Source organism: Beta vulgaris, chromosome 1 (assembly GCF_026745355.1).
Source record: "Beta vulgaris subsp. vulgaris cultivar EL10 chromosome 1, EL10.2, whole genome shotgun sequence".
Classification (NCBI taxonomy): Eukaryota; Viridiplantae; Streptophyta; class Magnoliopsida; order Caryophyllales; family Amaranthaceae; genus Beta; species Beta vulgaris.
Window position 1 is genome coordinate 54,514,781 of NC_079202.1, and position 15,583 is coordinate 54,530,363.

Genomic DNA, 15,583 nt, shown 5'->3' on the forward strand with positions numbered 1-15,583 from the left:
AAGTCAATCCTCGACGCTAATCAAACTGAAATCCCAATAATTACCCGAAGTAGAGCTGTAAATCAGTTGGTTTTTAGTATGTTTGGGTTTGGACTGATAAGAATTATAGCCTCGTAAATGTTCAATCATGCCTCTAGCTCCAACATTTCTCCACATTTTGAGCTCAAATCTGAATTTAAACAAGGCTTTTTTTAAAAAAAAAAATTTAACACCTTATAAGTAGGTTGTTTTACGCTTTATTACCTTTTATTTTATTTTCTTCAATTTTGCCATATTCAATTTTCCAACTTATTAAAAACTACCACCTAACTCATTTTCCAGCCAAAAATCCGATGAGACCCACATTTGGGACAAAAATATTCCCCTCCTTATTTACTCTCCTCAACCCCCCCCCCCCCCAACACCCCCAAAAAAAAATTTCTCTTTCTTCCTTCCTCATTCCACTTTTCCTCTATTACCTTCTATCCCCTTGAACTATTCACATTCTTACCTTCAATTCAATTCCCTTCAACAAACTTTTTGTAAGAATTATCAACTCCTCTTTAATTTTGACAGAGATTCTTTTACACTATTTCTCCTCCACTTCACCCAAAAAATCCAAAATACCAATCTCCTCTTTCTCCCCTTATATTTCGACTTTTATAGCAGGAGGACTTCCATAGTTGCTCTCTTTTGGTTGTTTTGGGAAGAAGACCGAGACATTATGTTCCTATAATAATGAAAATACATAAGGACCAAAGCAAGCAACATGCTAAATAACACCATATATGACATTAGAGGTGGGCATGGGCCGGGTCGGCCCGTCCCAACACGATTTCGGTCCGGTCCGGCAAGAGCCCGCTCGAGGCCCGACCTGGCCCGTTGTCCGCTGTGTGGGCCGCGGGCCTGTCACGGCCAAGAATTTTAATTTCAGGCCCGCACCGACACGAGCCCGTGTGGGCCAGCTCGCGGGCCGAACGCTCTTTTCCTTTGTTTTTTAGCCTAAAACTACCAAACATAAAAAAAAACATAAAACACGGGCCAGGCCCGCGGAATGCACGAGCCGGCCCGTGGACAAAATTTGAAAATTTCAAGCCCGACCCGCCACACAAGGGCACGGGCCCGGCATTTCCCCAAGCCCACAGGTCGAGCCCGTGAACAGGGCCGACCCATGCCCAAGTCTAATATATGTCCTAATTTAAAATTACCAAAACATTCAATGAACAAGAACCCTAACCTGTTACAGTAGGCCGAGAAAGCATACCTTCAACTGTAGTGGGATCTCCATTTTTTCATTTGATTAAGGTCGAATTTGTTAAAAAAAAAACGCAAGCCCTAACTTGATTTAGGCTTCTGTCAAAGAAAGTTGGGTTTTTAGAGGAATGAGAGACAAAATTGAAATTTAAATGTAGAGAAAATGAAAAATCGAGGCTAAAGGAGAAAAATTGAAGGAAACTAAATATAAAACAATTATTAAGCCCCCTTGCTGGATTTTTTACCGTAGCTAAGTCAAAATTAGGGATGGCAATTGGGCGGGACGGGGCGGGGCGGGACGGGGGGGGCGGGTGCGGATGATGGTACCTCCACACCCGCACCCGCCTTAAATTCCAATCCCCATCCCCGCCCCACCACCCATTGCGGGGGAAAATTTCAGACCCATCCCCGCCCCACGAGGTACGTATTTATACCCATCCCCGCCCCACCACCCGCATGGGTACCCGCACCCGCTTCATATCCGCGTTGTAACCACTTCATCCCCACCCCTAACACCCACATGAGTATTCACACCCGCTTCGTACCTACGTCATATCCACATATTTATATTTTGCAAGATAAAATAATTAATAATATAAGTATATCAATAGAATTTTAATCATATATATGTGGGGCGGGCGGGGTGGGCGGGGCGGGGGGGATGGGGTGGGGATAGCATAAAATCCATACCCGCTCCACCACCCATTGCGGGTAGCATTTTAATCCCCATCCCCGCCCCATCCCTACCAAACCTAGACCCATCCCCGCTCCACTTGGACGGGGATGGGGCGGGTCTCCCACTTGACCCGCCCCATTGCCATCCCTAGTCAAGATGGCGATTCTTAACAAATTAGTAAAAATACAAAAAAAAATCCAAAAAGTGATAAAGCGTAAAACAAATGATCTATAAGTGGCTAAAATCAAAAAAATCTTTAAGCAATTCTAAAGTCTAAACAATCTTAATTAGATGGAGTCGTTCTAATTAAGGGTATGTTTAATTCACCTGAAATTTTCTGATCTGAACTTATCTGATCTGATTTGATCTAATCTGAACTTATTTTTTCTGATCTGAACTTATTTACAAGATCTTATCTTTTATAAAATATACTATTGTTATATTATTACTTTGTAATTCAGTATCATGCAATACATTATAAGATCTTATTTATAGTATTACTATTATTATTATCATTTTATTTCTATTACAACTTTTATTAATAATTATTATTATTATTATCAGTATTATAAGAACAACAACAATAATTATAATCATAATAATAATAATTATTGTTAAAAATAATCATATAACCCAAGTCATTAATTTATAAGAGCACTTATACAATGTTTCACACTTTTCCTTAAGAAAAAGTGTTTCTCACTTGAGAAGTCGGCAGACTCAACTCTTTTTTTTCATATAAAATAAAATAAGATATACAAACAACTATGACTTGCGCAAGAAAGAAATAAATAGCGTGCAACTTCGAAAAGCTAGATAGACTTGAAATTCGGTAGGAAGAGGTATACCGAATCTAAATTTATAATTTGTACCTCGCACTTAGCTTATTTTGAAATGTAATCCGAACTTTGTAGTTCCGTTGTCATGAATTTGAGCTATCATATTTAATATATTTCTAATTTTTGCGTCAATCTTATGTTCTTAACATGTGACTTTTAATTTTTTATTATTTAATAACAACAAATTAACTTAAAATAATGATAACAATGACATTTATAATGATAACAACAAGATTAATAATACTTACCAATATTAATAATTAATAAGTACAACAACAATAATAATCTTTTTGAACAAATGTACTAGTAAATAATAATACTCCCTTTGTATTTTTTTTTTCTTTCTCACTTAAAATCTTGACACTATTCACAATTAGAGAATTTTTTTTAGATTTTTCTCAATATATAAGAAAAAATATAGTCATGTGAGATCTTGTTTGATTCGTCTCAATGAGTACTTTATTAATATTCAATTATTATAATTTTTACTAATATGTAGTGAAAGATATTTAATACTTCCTCCGTTCTGTTTTAAATGAAACATTGGATCAAATGACACTATTCATTGATCAATTTTGACTCCAATTTATCGCTATTATATAAAGAAAAATAGTCAAGTGGGATCTTGTTAGATTCGTCTCGATGCATACTATCAAATTATAACTTTTTTATATTTTTTACGCATACACAACTATAGATATTAATGACTAAAGAAGCGCATTGGGTTGCGTGAAAAAGCAAACGTTTCATTTGAAACGGAACGGAGGAAGTAGTAATAATGAGTTTTTATATATAAGCATGATCTAATCTAAACTGATCTGATTTGATCTGAACTAATTTTTTCTGATCTGATCTAATCTGATTAGATCTGAAATAAGCAAAAATAAGGTGAGTATTATGTACTTGTATTTACATTTTAATGGCTACGAGTTAAAAATGAAGCAACCAATTACCAACCAATACATAAAGACAGGGATAATCTACATATAGTCCTCGCTTGATTTACATTTTAAAGGACAAAAACATACTCCCTTCGTCTCATTTTATAGTTCTCGTTTCACTTTGAGCACAGAAATTAAGAAAACCATGAGTATTGTGTACTTGTATTGGAAGTTGTTATATTTTTTTTCAAATTATTGTCATAAAAAAATAAAAAAAAAGAATTAGAATATTAATGGGTGAGCATGTGAAAAGAGGAGAGAGAAAGTAAAAAATATTTTTTCTTATACACAACCAATGAGATTAAAGGAACTTTAAATGAAGGTATCAAAAACTCATGTGAAAAGATAGAGAGAGAGAGAGATGAAAAAAATTATATCAACAATAAAACAAGGGAAATGGAAACAGCATTTTAAAACACCTAAAATAAAATACGAAAACTATAAAATGAGACGGAGGGAGTATGATGCAATTACTAAACACACAAATTGCTCATGAATATTTAACCTCACAAACACAAAGGTGTGGGAATTTAGCTTATTTACTACACAAGCAAAAAATAATAATATTTGGAGTAAACAAACAAGATCTCATCAAACTCGTCCACATAGTTCATGTACATACCAAGTCATTTATGACATATATTTTTTTGACCACTTTGTGGAAATCCGTGTTGAGATGAATTTCTTCTAGATTGTCCTCGTACAAAATCACTTACCCCAGAGGCCCAACAAACCCTTACCAATTCACTTATTGTTTGAAACATATTTCTAGATTTCGACTCTATTGATGATTTTAAGACTGTTTTTTGTTTTTAGATCTTCCAAGAGACCAAGAATCCAACATTGAAAATACAATATCCTATGAGAGACCTTCCAAAGAAAGTAGAGGTTCCTCAATCTGCATCACAAAACCCTTTCATAATTAAAGATGTACATGTTTTTCAAATTTAAATTATGTGTTCTTTTATTTTGAAAAATTGTTGAAAAAAACTCATGCTCTTTTCTGAAAAACGCAATAGGAACAAAAAAAGAAAACTTTTGAACTTTGCAATACAATTAGTTACTCCCCTCTTTAAATTTTTGAAAGAATTTTAGAATTTCTACTTTAGTGAGATGTTCTAATTAAAAATTTAAAAATCCTTAATTTATTATATTAGATTAAATTTTCTACTTCATCTGTTTCAATTTAGATATGTCACTTTCTAGTTCAATAAGTTTCAAATTAAATGTCATACTTTTATTTTAGGTAATAACTTCTCTTCATCTCTCTCCTATCACATAAGACCCTTTATTTTCTTTTTCTATCTCTCTAGTCTCTACCCTCCAAAAATTATTTAAAAAGTCCTAATTTTAAAAATATCACAACTAATTTGAAACAAAAAAATATGTATCTTCATACCTATCGCGTGCATATAATATATATATATATAAAAAACAAAGTAGCAGACGACATGATGTGCAATCAGTGAATCATGTGTATTTGTTCTACTCCCCACCCTCGTGTTGTAATACTTTCTTTTTGCAAGACAAAACTCGGCGCAGGTGCCGATTAACCCAAACTTGGAAAAGTCGGAAACTTCTAATGCTGTAAATTGTAATAGTTCAACATATATATATACAAATAGTATACGGAAATAGGACACTGACCACATATGTCGTCGCGTAACGTGATAAATCAAGCCTGCATCTTTATCTATTGCAGATAACTTCTGGTATCTCTAAGGCGGTGGATTTTGTTTTCGCTTCAGATATTACTTGCGGTGCAAAAACCATTTGCAAAATGGAATCACCTCAACAAACTACTCCCTATATCTCTTAATAACAAAGTTTTATTTTCAACTGTTTATAAGTGAAGAAAATTTGTAGACAAAAATTAAACTTTTATAATTTTTACTAATATATAATTAAAGATATTAAATACAAAACCAACTGCAAAGATACATTGAAGAAATAAAAAATCTATTAACGGACGAAGGGAGACTTCATCCTTTCTGAAATAGATAAAATATATCTCCTTTTTAATACATTTTTTAGATAATTTATTTTGTTTCACGGAAAGGAAGTATAATAATATAATATATTTTCTTCGTTTATTATTATAATTCTTCTTGTAATATTAGCAGTTTTTGGGACGTTTCTAACCTATACCACAAGGAGTATAGGTTTGAGAATTTCAAATTTTCATTAAAAAAAATAACAAGATTCTATTTAAACATAATAAATAATAATAATAATAGATACTAAAGATCTCTATTCTATATGGGAAGAGGGGTAGGACACCAAAATATTAGAAACCCCATTTTACCCTCATTACATTTCTATTTTAACTACTTACTTTAATTTAAAAAGAAAAAAGAAAACTACTTAATTAATTTATTTTTTAAAAAAAACATTACAAAAAGAAAACCATCAACAATTCAAATATACCTAATTGATAAGATATAATTAAAAATTAATTTAATTTTCAACATTCCCGAAAAAAAAATTCTACGTATTTTCGCACGCATCGCGTGCACATAAAAACTAGTATCAAGAATATCAAGAATCATGTAAGTTTTTTTAGTTTGTTAGGTTTTAAATTTAAACTCTTTGTATAATCATATCTTAATATAAGAATTTTGATGCTCTATGTCTTATGGTATAGGTTAGAAAAACTATATATTGAATTACAAACAAAAACTTCTAAATTATTTTCAGTATATAAGAAAAGGATAGTCAAGTAAAATCTTATCTTATTCCTATCAATGAGTACCTAATAGTACCAAAGTTCTATAATTTGCACTAACAAGTACTTTCATATATCAATGGTTAAAGACGTACATTTCTATCAAAAAAAAAAAAAGTGCATACCTAAGAGCATCAATAAAGAACCAAGGAATAATATATATATAAAGAAAACCTTTTCTCAAAATAAAGCTGATAAATCTGTGCATGACTATATAAAAAACTATTTTATCCGCTTCTACGATTTTACCAATAAATGTGATTATAAAAAATTTATATACGCAAGTGTCTTGAACATGGCACATTCAAGGGCCAAGGCTTTTTTTTTTTTTTTTTTTTGCTCACTACTCATTTGAAATGATCAAAATAAACAAAAAAGAGAGTTCTAAATGAGCAAATGGTCAATTAATATTAGATATACCATACATATAATGCATCTTGGTATATATGAATGAGCTCCTATGATTATGCATATCCACATAGTCGCATCCATACATTATGCATTTAGATATAATTTTATCTTTAATTTTCTTTTAAGATAAGATTAAATTTCCTACAAGTAGGGAGAAATTGATAATGCATTTTATAAAAGGTAAGAAACGAACCTCTTCACATGAAACGAAAAGAGGATCTTGAACCAATTAGGCTAAACTTAATTCTTAATTATGCATTTAGATATTACCTATATTTGATTTCTCATCTTTTAGAGCTGTGTATAATAGTAGATGAATAAGTACATGCTACACAGAATAGAAACTAAGAAACACTCCTCTCCCAACCAACCTTGCTAACAAACCAAAAAGAGAACAGACAAGCTCCAACTCAAAGATAAAATTCTAACAATTAATATTAGGATACAAACAAGAATAAAAAAGTGTTGTCTTCTTCTCCAATAATAAAATTGATAGTCATAATTTCGAAAATTAGCGCATAATTTGAGAGTGATGATAAGGATTACTTATGACCCAGAAGTTAAGATATGATCCATCTTATCTTAGCCTGATGACGACAGTTGTTGGAACCTAGAGATATACCTAAACCCAAAGCAAGGATTCAAGGAATCTTTCTAGAACTACATAGATTACTCATTTTAGAATCAATCTTTTACTCATTGGTGAAAATATTGAGAGTCTTAAAAGAGATTTTGAGAGGAGTTTTATGACAGGATTCAACAAGACCCGATTATATTTGAATAAAGTTTTGGACAGAGTTTTAAATTGAATTTTTATATTCAAGACTCGTCTCAAGACTCTTGTTATGTAAATAATATATTTTTTGACCAATAAAAAAATACCATGTGTCTTTTTCTTTTTTGTAGAATGAGTCTGAAAAGAGTTTGAGAAATAAAATATAAAATTGAAATAAATCTGAAGTGAGTCTATAAAATTAAAAATTAGTGAAAAACTGATGTGGTAAAATCTAAAATTTAAAGTCGAATTTAAGGGAATAACTCACCCTCAAGGTGGCAAAGAAGTTGCTTAGGTAGGTTGTAATATATGTTCACCTAATTCACCATTTTAATACATCCTAACTTGACACTATTAGTTCGGGCAGTAAGGTGTCATATATTGAAAATTAAAATTTAAAATAATTTTTTAAAAAAACTTTAAAGTGATAAAAATACATATATGTAGCGTAAGATAGATAATTCAATAGAGTAATTATAAACTCAAGAACTTATGATTTTTGTACCATAAATAACAATGTGAAAAATAAGTTGAAACATGATGCATTTTTGTATATTTTTAACAGGCTTAAATGAAATCAACAATTTCATTATTTTCTTTAATTTTTGGACGGTTGAAACTATTATTGTATATTTTATGGTACACTAATTTGAAAAGAGTCCAATATAGGTAAGATAAACTTGTCTTGAAAACAATCTAGAATTGTGACATTTTCAATACTTTAAAGCAAGATTTTTTTTTAATTTTGTGAATAAATATCAACAATCTCTTTAAATTCCTTAAAAAATTGAACTAATAACATTATCATGGAATATTTTTTTTCATGAACTAATTTAAGAAAATTTAACACGGGTAGAAAGATATATTTGTTTTAAAATACAAACAATATTACGATTTTTTAGGGATACGTAATTATATTATATTTCATCCCATGCATTATATTTTGAATGTCAAGTGTCTATTTAAGAAAATTAAAATATACTCCCTCTGTTTTTTTTATCTTTCTAACTTTTATGTGCACATCTCCCAATGCACATTTTTGAACTTAAATATCTTCTATTATATCATAGTAAAAATTATAACGATTGAATATTAAAAATGTACTAATTGAGACGAATCAAACAAGACCCCAGATGACTATATTTTTTCTTATAAATTAAAAAAAATTGAGAAGATTCTCTCTAAGTATGAATAGTGTAAAGATCCTAAGTGAGAACAATAAAAAAAACAGAGGGAATATATAATAGCCGTATAAAAACTTTTCTTAATCTTATGATATAATAAGTAGGATTCTCCTTTTTCCCTAAAAAAAAGTAAGGACAATCCTGATAGTTCATAATCTAAAAACGATGGTTGATTTTTATAAAGAAGTTTATATATTTAATCAATTGTTTTATTATGTAACTACTTAATAAAATTATTTTTAAACATTATTATTTATTATAATATTCCTTCTACAAAAAAATTTAAGAGAAAAAAAAATTACTCTGTATTCACCTCGAATCCTAGACATTTTCTTCCGTAAAACAAAACAAGAGGAACACTAAAAAATTTTATCTTTTGTTTGTAATTAGAACACTGGAAGGGGCATCCGGCAGGGGGATCCTCTACCCCCCTACATGTTTATATTATGTGCTGAAGTGTTCTCTCATTTATTGCGTAGGGCGGAGGAGAATAATTCATTGAAGAGGATCAAGGTGGCTCCTTTAGCTCCCTCGATTAACCATCTTTTGTTTGCGGATGACTGTATAATATTTACTAGGGGTTCAATGCAAGATGCAGTGGCAATTAAACAGGTGTTGAGTCTCTATGAGAAGGCGTCGGGGCTGAAAGTGAATTTTGAGAAAACAAATGTGTCGTTTAGTCGCAGAGTGCCTGCAGGTAGATGTGGGGAGATAACGGCTTTTTTGGAAGTGCAAGAGGTGGATATTCATGATCGATATCTAGGGCTACCAGCAGTGGTAGGACGTTCGAAAAAGGTGATCACGCGAGGGGTTAAGGAGAAAATATGGAAGAAGTTACAAGGCTGGAAGGGGATGGTTTTATCTAAAGTGGGTCGGAGGTTCTGATAAAGGCGGTTGCCCAGTCTCTCCTACCTATGCAATGAGTGTTTTTAAATTTCCGTCCTCTTTTGTGATGAGATTCGAGCCCTTGTGACAAAGTTCTGGTGGGGTCAAAAGGGAAGTGAGCACAGATTCATTGGATAGCATGGAAGAAGCTTTGTAGACCCAAGGCGGAGGGTAGGTTAGGTTTCCGGGATATGAAATTATTTAATTGGGCTCTCCTAGGCAAGCAAGCCTGGAGGTTGGTGTTGGAACAAGGTAGTCTCATTGAACAAATATACAAAGCGCGTTACAATCTGCATGCCTCGTTTATGGAATCGTCGCTTGGGTCTCATCCGAGCTATGCATGGCGCGACATTTGGGAAGCAAAGTGGGTTGTAAAGAGAGGGATGCGATGGAGGGTAGGGAATGGTGAGAAGATACGTGTGTGGAAGGACCCATGGATCCCTGGGACTCAGTCGAGGCGAATTATTTCTCCGCGAGGAGAAGCCAACGAAGATATTGAGGTGGGTGCGCTAATTAATCCCATCACAAAGGACTGGAATTTGGAGTTGGTCTCTCAATTATTTCTGCCATTCGAAGCGGAAAGAGTGCAAAGTATCCCTATTAGTCATCGGATGCCAGAAGATGAGGTGTGCTGGGACTTAGAGAAGCACGAAACTTACTCAGTACGGTCGGCCTATAGAGCACTAGCAGGGGATGAGCATCCTGATGCGGAAGCTGCGACGTCTCAACCTTTAGAGTTATGGAAGGTCATCTAGGATTCTAATGTGCTTGTGAGGGTGAAAACTTTTGCGTGGAGAGCAGCACTGGACGATCTGCCAACTAATGTGGGTCCCCATCAACGAATGGTGCAAGTTGTGGCTTCTTGCAGACTTTGTGGCTGCCCAGCAAAAACGGGCCTCCGTGCCTTGTACGGGTGTGCTTTCGCGCAATCGATTTGGGAAGCTAGCGCGATGGAGGTCACTATGCCGTCGGGATGTACGCTGGTGGCAGATTGGTGGGGTTCGTGTTTTAAAACTATGGATGCAGTGGAGAGGGCAAAAATTCTGACTTTTTGTTGGGCAATCTGGGGCGCTCGCTGTAAATCTATTGAGGGTGAAGTATGGAGTTCGAAATCGGTAGTGGATTATGCAAACTCTACATTTAACCAGGTCATGGGGTTGGGAGAAGAGAAGCAGATGAGGGGTGTTCAGGGGGACTCGAATCTCAACGCAAAGTGGAGACCACCAGTGGAGGGGGGATTCAAAATCAATGTCGATGCCAGCATTTTTGGTGGCAGTCGCTCGGGGTTGGGCGTAGTGTGCAGAAATGAGCTGGGCGAGGTGGTGGGCCGCGGTGCTATACAGTCGACGACCAGATGGGAGCCTATGGTGGCGGAAGCGAAAGCTATGGTAGAATGCTTGATGTTGGCTCGTGAGGTGGGTGTTGACAGAGTCGAGTGCGAAGGTGATTGCCTGGCCATGATACAAGCGATGTCCAGCAAGAAGACGGGGCAGAATAAGTTTTTTCTTGCTATCGATGATATTCGTATGCTAACGTCATCTTTTTCTAGTGTTCATTGGTCTTTTGTTAGGAGGTCGGGAAACAATGTGGCCCATGCGTTAGCTCATTTCCAGCCCCTGGAATTGGGTAAGCGAGTGTGGATTGAGGACGTGCCTGACTCAATTGTCTCTTTGGCTTTGGCTGATCTAATATAATTGTTCCCTTTTTGGAATCCTTTCAAAAAAAAGAACTACTTAAGAGAATATATTCTCTTTCTTATATAAAGAACTAGTTATTAGACCCCTATAGCCTGGATAAGAAAAAATTTCATTTATTAATATAATAAATTATGATAATAACACTAAATACAACTAACTTAGTCGGTTAACTTATCTTCACTCATTTCAGAAAAAATAAAATAAGATAAAATCAGATAAGATTTTATAAGATCTTATAGTATAAGATGAGACGAAATAAGTTAAACAGAACCACTCCTACCCTAAACTTTTACTCCCTCCATTTCAATTTAATCTACACACTTTGACATTTTACACTATGCACAAATTTCACTTTGACTATCATTTGTGATTTATTCGCGGATAAAATTATAGTCATAGGATCTTGTTAGATTCATCATAACATGTATTTTACTAATATGTACTTTTTATAATTTTTACAAATGCAAAACTAAAGATTTATGTCCTCAAAATTTTGCATTGACATGCGTAAAAAGTGTAAGTGTGTAGATTAAAATAAAACGGAAAGAGTATTAGCTGAGAAACTATTGGGGCATATCTGGTATGGGCCAACAGTGTCCATAGCGAGATATATTAGTAATTTTGTCAGAAAAAGACAAAAAAAAGTTGACTTAATGGCAATTTAGACAACTCTGATCATGAAGGAGAGAAATCAGATCAATTATTATATGAATCAGATCAACTATAATGTGAATCAGATTAACTCTAATGTGAATCAGATCATGAATGTAAGTAAGTAAACCCCCCCCCCCAAAATAGATCATGAATCTGATCAATTATTTATTTACAACTTTGCCACGGCGATAAATCGAACAAAAAGTTGCAAGAAATAGAAACCAATATAATTAGATCAGAAAAGTGACAACACAAACAAAACTGTATAATCATGCAACAATGATATAATTAAGAACATAGAGACATAATTATGTGCAATTAACAATTAAAGAGGAATAAGAAGTGAAAGCACTAACAAGATTTGATGAGCGCAACTGCGCAAGCTGGCAGGTAGTTCTGCCGTCAAAACTTCATAACAATCAAGTGTAGCGGTGCTTTGCTAATATACAAATTACAAACCGACATAATCAACCTGCAATAATATATCAAAAATAATTTCTCCTATTTATTTACTCCATATCACAAAAAAACAAACTTAATTAGGGACTTTTGCCTTTTAATTCTAGATCGAATAATATTCTATATTTATTGATTTTAATTTTTAAAAATTACTTTTTGGCTAAAACAAACTACTATATTTTTGCAGGGATACTGATCTAACTGTAACAGGAGAAATTGGATAATAAAGAAAGATTTTATATAAAATAAGTGCTTAAAACTAACATGGAAAATGATAGCATATATAGATCTAGTCATCCGATGTAAAATAAATTAAAAAATGTAAAGAGTTATAAACATTAACAAATTTGAAGAACACAAAAATCATGTACAAGATTAGAATTAAAAAGGAGTAGATGTGCATGAAATATTAGAACATTAACATAAATATATTTATGTGCAAAAAAAATAACAACAGAAGAAAATTAAGTAGAGTACAAAAATTAATCAAGTAAAAAAGATGAAGGGAAGAAAGGCACAAACCCTAAAGCAGCAATGTTTGAGTTTTGGATAGATCCATATTGAGGATCTAAGAGGATAAGTATTAAGAGTTTTGAACTCACCTTTTATCAAACTATATTATTCATTATTTTATTTTATTTGGTATATGTTGTGATGGATAATGTTTGTTTCAATATTTTATTATTTTTCATTTTTTACCTTTAACTGAAGATGACTAGATGAGTCCAGAATGCAGAAGAAAGTTAAATTGTAACAACTATTCAAAAAAAAAAAAAGTTAAATTGTAACAATATAAGATAAGTACACTCTATGGCAACCACCTTAGTCACTACTCACTAGTCACTCCCTTTCATGATCATCTCTGTGTTCACTATCAAAATCATGCGTCTGAGCTCTTTTGTTAAGCATTATATGGAAGACAATTGCTATATTGATTAGCAAGATTGTGGATTAACTAAAATTCATATCCTATCAAAAACAAATTTACAAAATAAGTACTACACTCCCTCAATCTTATTTAATATTTCACTTTGACTTTATGCACACCAATGTATATTATTGAATACTAAAATATTTAATAGTGTATTTGTAAAAATGATTCTATTCGTTTCATAAATAGTTTAGACACTCTCTTTTTTCTGCATGGTTCCACTACTATAATAAAGTAGTAGTTTTCTAACACCCTTTTAATCCAAAAGTAAAAAGTGCAAGGGTCTCTTATTTTATCTATTTCAATAGAAGTATTTCACTAACTCATATCACAATTTTTTTAGTAAAATAGTCTTTGATATATAACCACACAACAACTTATCTCTTTTAAAACTCAAGTATAATGTATCATGGGGAAAAGAAGCATAAAAAGTTGGTATTTCGAGAATATATATTGAAACGAATCAAACAAAATAACATACTATTATATTTTCTTTCTGCAATAAGTACAAATGATGGTTAAAGTGGGAAATATCAATATATAGTGGTCAACTGGTCAATACTAAGCTAGGTGAAACTATAAAAAAGAAGGGAGTACTACTTACTCCCTCTGTTTCAAAATATAAGGCATTCACGCTTTACGAAAATTTGCTTTGACCACAAATATCTCTCAAATACGATAAATAAAAATTATAAAAATTATACCGTTGGATTCGTCGAGAAAAATACTATAATAATATTATTTTTTTAAAATTTTCTATTAACATAAATTGAGAGTAATTGATGGTCAAAGTTCGACCTCGAATATCGTGCGTGCCTTATTATATTGTGAAACGGAGGGAATAATAACCAACATCGAGTCGCGTGATAGATTTTTTTTTTATCCAAGAAAATTCGTACCGTTAGATAATTATTTCAATCGGTCTTTTTTTTTTTTTTGATCCATATGAGCCACGAAGGCAGTACAAAGTACAAAGAAGGGGAGGGGGGATTCGAACCTGTGACCTATCGTCCACAGCACCTCAATCTTAACCACTAGGCCAAGACATCCTTGGTTATTTCAATCGGTCTTAAATGCATGGTTCCACTACTATAATAAAGTAGTAGTTTTCCTCCAACATCCTCCTCGATTTCCCCCCTTTTCCTTTTCTAATTTCTTCCAAATTCATCGCTCTTTCTCTTTCTATTTAGCCCCTTTCAAGATGTATTCTTGGTTGAAGAAAATGAAACTCATAAACAAACTCTGAGAATTAAGGTTGTGGAATTAAAGATATGAAAATGTAACTAAATCTACATCTCACTTTCAAATGTTTTTTTAACGCTTGAGTTTTAGTTACTAGAAGATGGTGGGTTTTGTTATGTTGTGGTGGGTTGATTTTTATTAGTGTTCAGGTGGTGGTTTCTAGGTCATATGGCGTGTGAGTGGTGGGGTTGGTTACCGGGGGTTCAGTGGTGGAATTTTTTGGATGGGTGAGTTAATTTTCGGGTGAAAGGTGAATTTATGGGGCAAATTTTGTCATTCTCGATCAATATAGTTTTTCAATTAGTTAAGGAATTTTAATAATTAGTTACATATTTTTTACTCTTAATTATGATTTTCTGATTTATTGTTAGCTTTTGCTTAATAGTTATGAAATTTGGATATATAGTTCTGATTTTTAGGTTATTAGTTATTAATCGTGGTTAATAATTACGGTTTTATGGTTGATAGTTATGATTCTGGCTATTAGTTACTAGTTTCTGATAAATAGTTATGATATTTGGATATTTAGTTATTATTGTTTTTTACATTAGTTATGACTTTTTGTTTTTAGTTTCGGTTTTATGGCTAATTGTTTTAGTCTAGAAAATAACTGAAATATTATAATTATAGCATATGAATAATTATTTATTAATTTCATGAGTGACAATGATGCATGGTTTTATAGTTACATCTTTGATATTTGGTAAACAATAATACTTTGAGGGTCGATACTATAGACGGCCAAAAGTTATGATTTTAAGGTCATTAGATTTATTTATTGCATGCATAAGTAAACATTGTTTTTGCATTGGTTATTTGAGGTTGGCATAACTAATGCAAAAATGCAATAGTTATTTAAGAAAGAGAGAATTAGTGCGTTAGTTTTTTTTTTTGAAAAAGAGAGAATTATTTATGCGTGATAATGAAATTA

At 32.7% G+C, this 15,583-nt stretch overlaps 1 long non-coding RNA gene across 1 annotated transcript; it reads right to left on the minus strand.

Moving 5' to 3' along the window:
• Nucleotides 1–201: 201 nt before the first annotated feature.
• Nucleotides 202–13,087, minus strand: LOC109136254 (uncharacterized). Its single transcript, XR_008969231.1, has 2 exons — nt 13,002–13,087; nt 202–12,492 (listed from the first exon to the last, which is right to left on the minus strand). It is a non-coding gene; the product is annotated as an uncharacterized LOC109136254 (long non-coding RNA).
• Between the last annotated feature and the right edge of the window lie 2,496 nt (nt 13,088–15,583).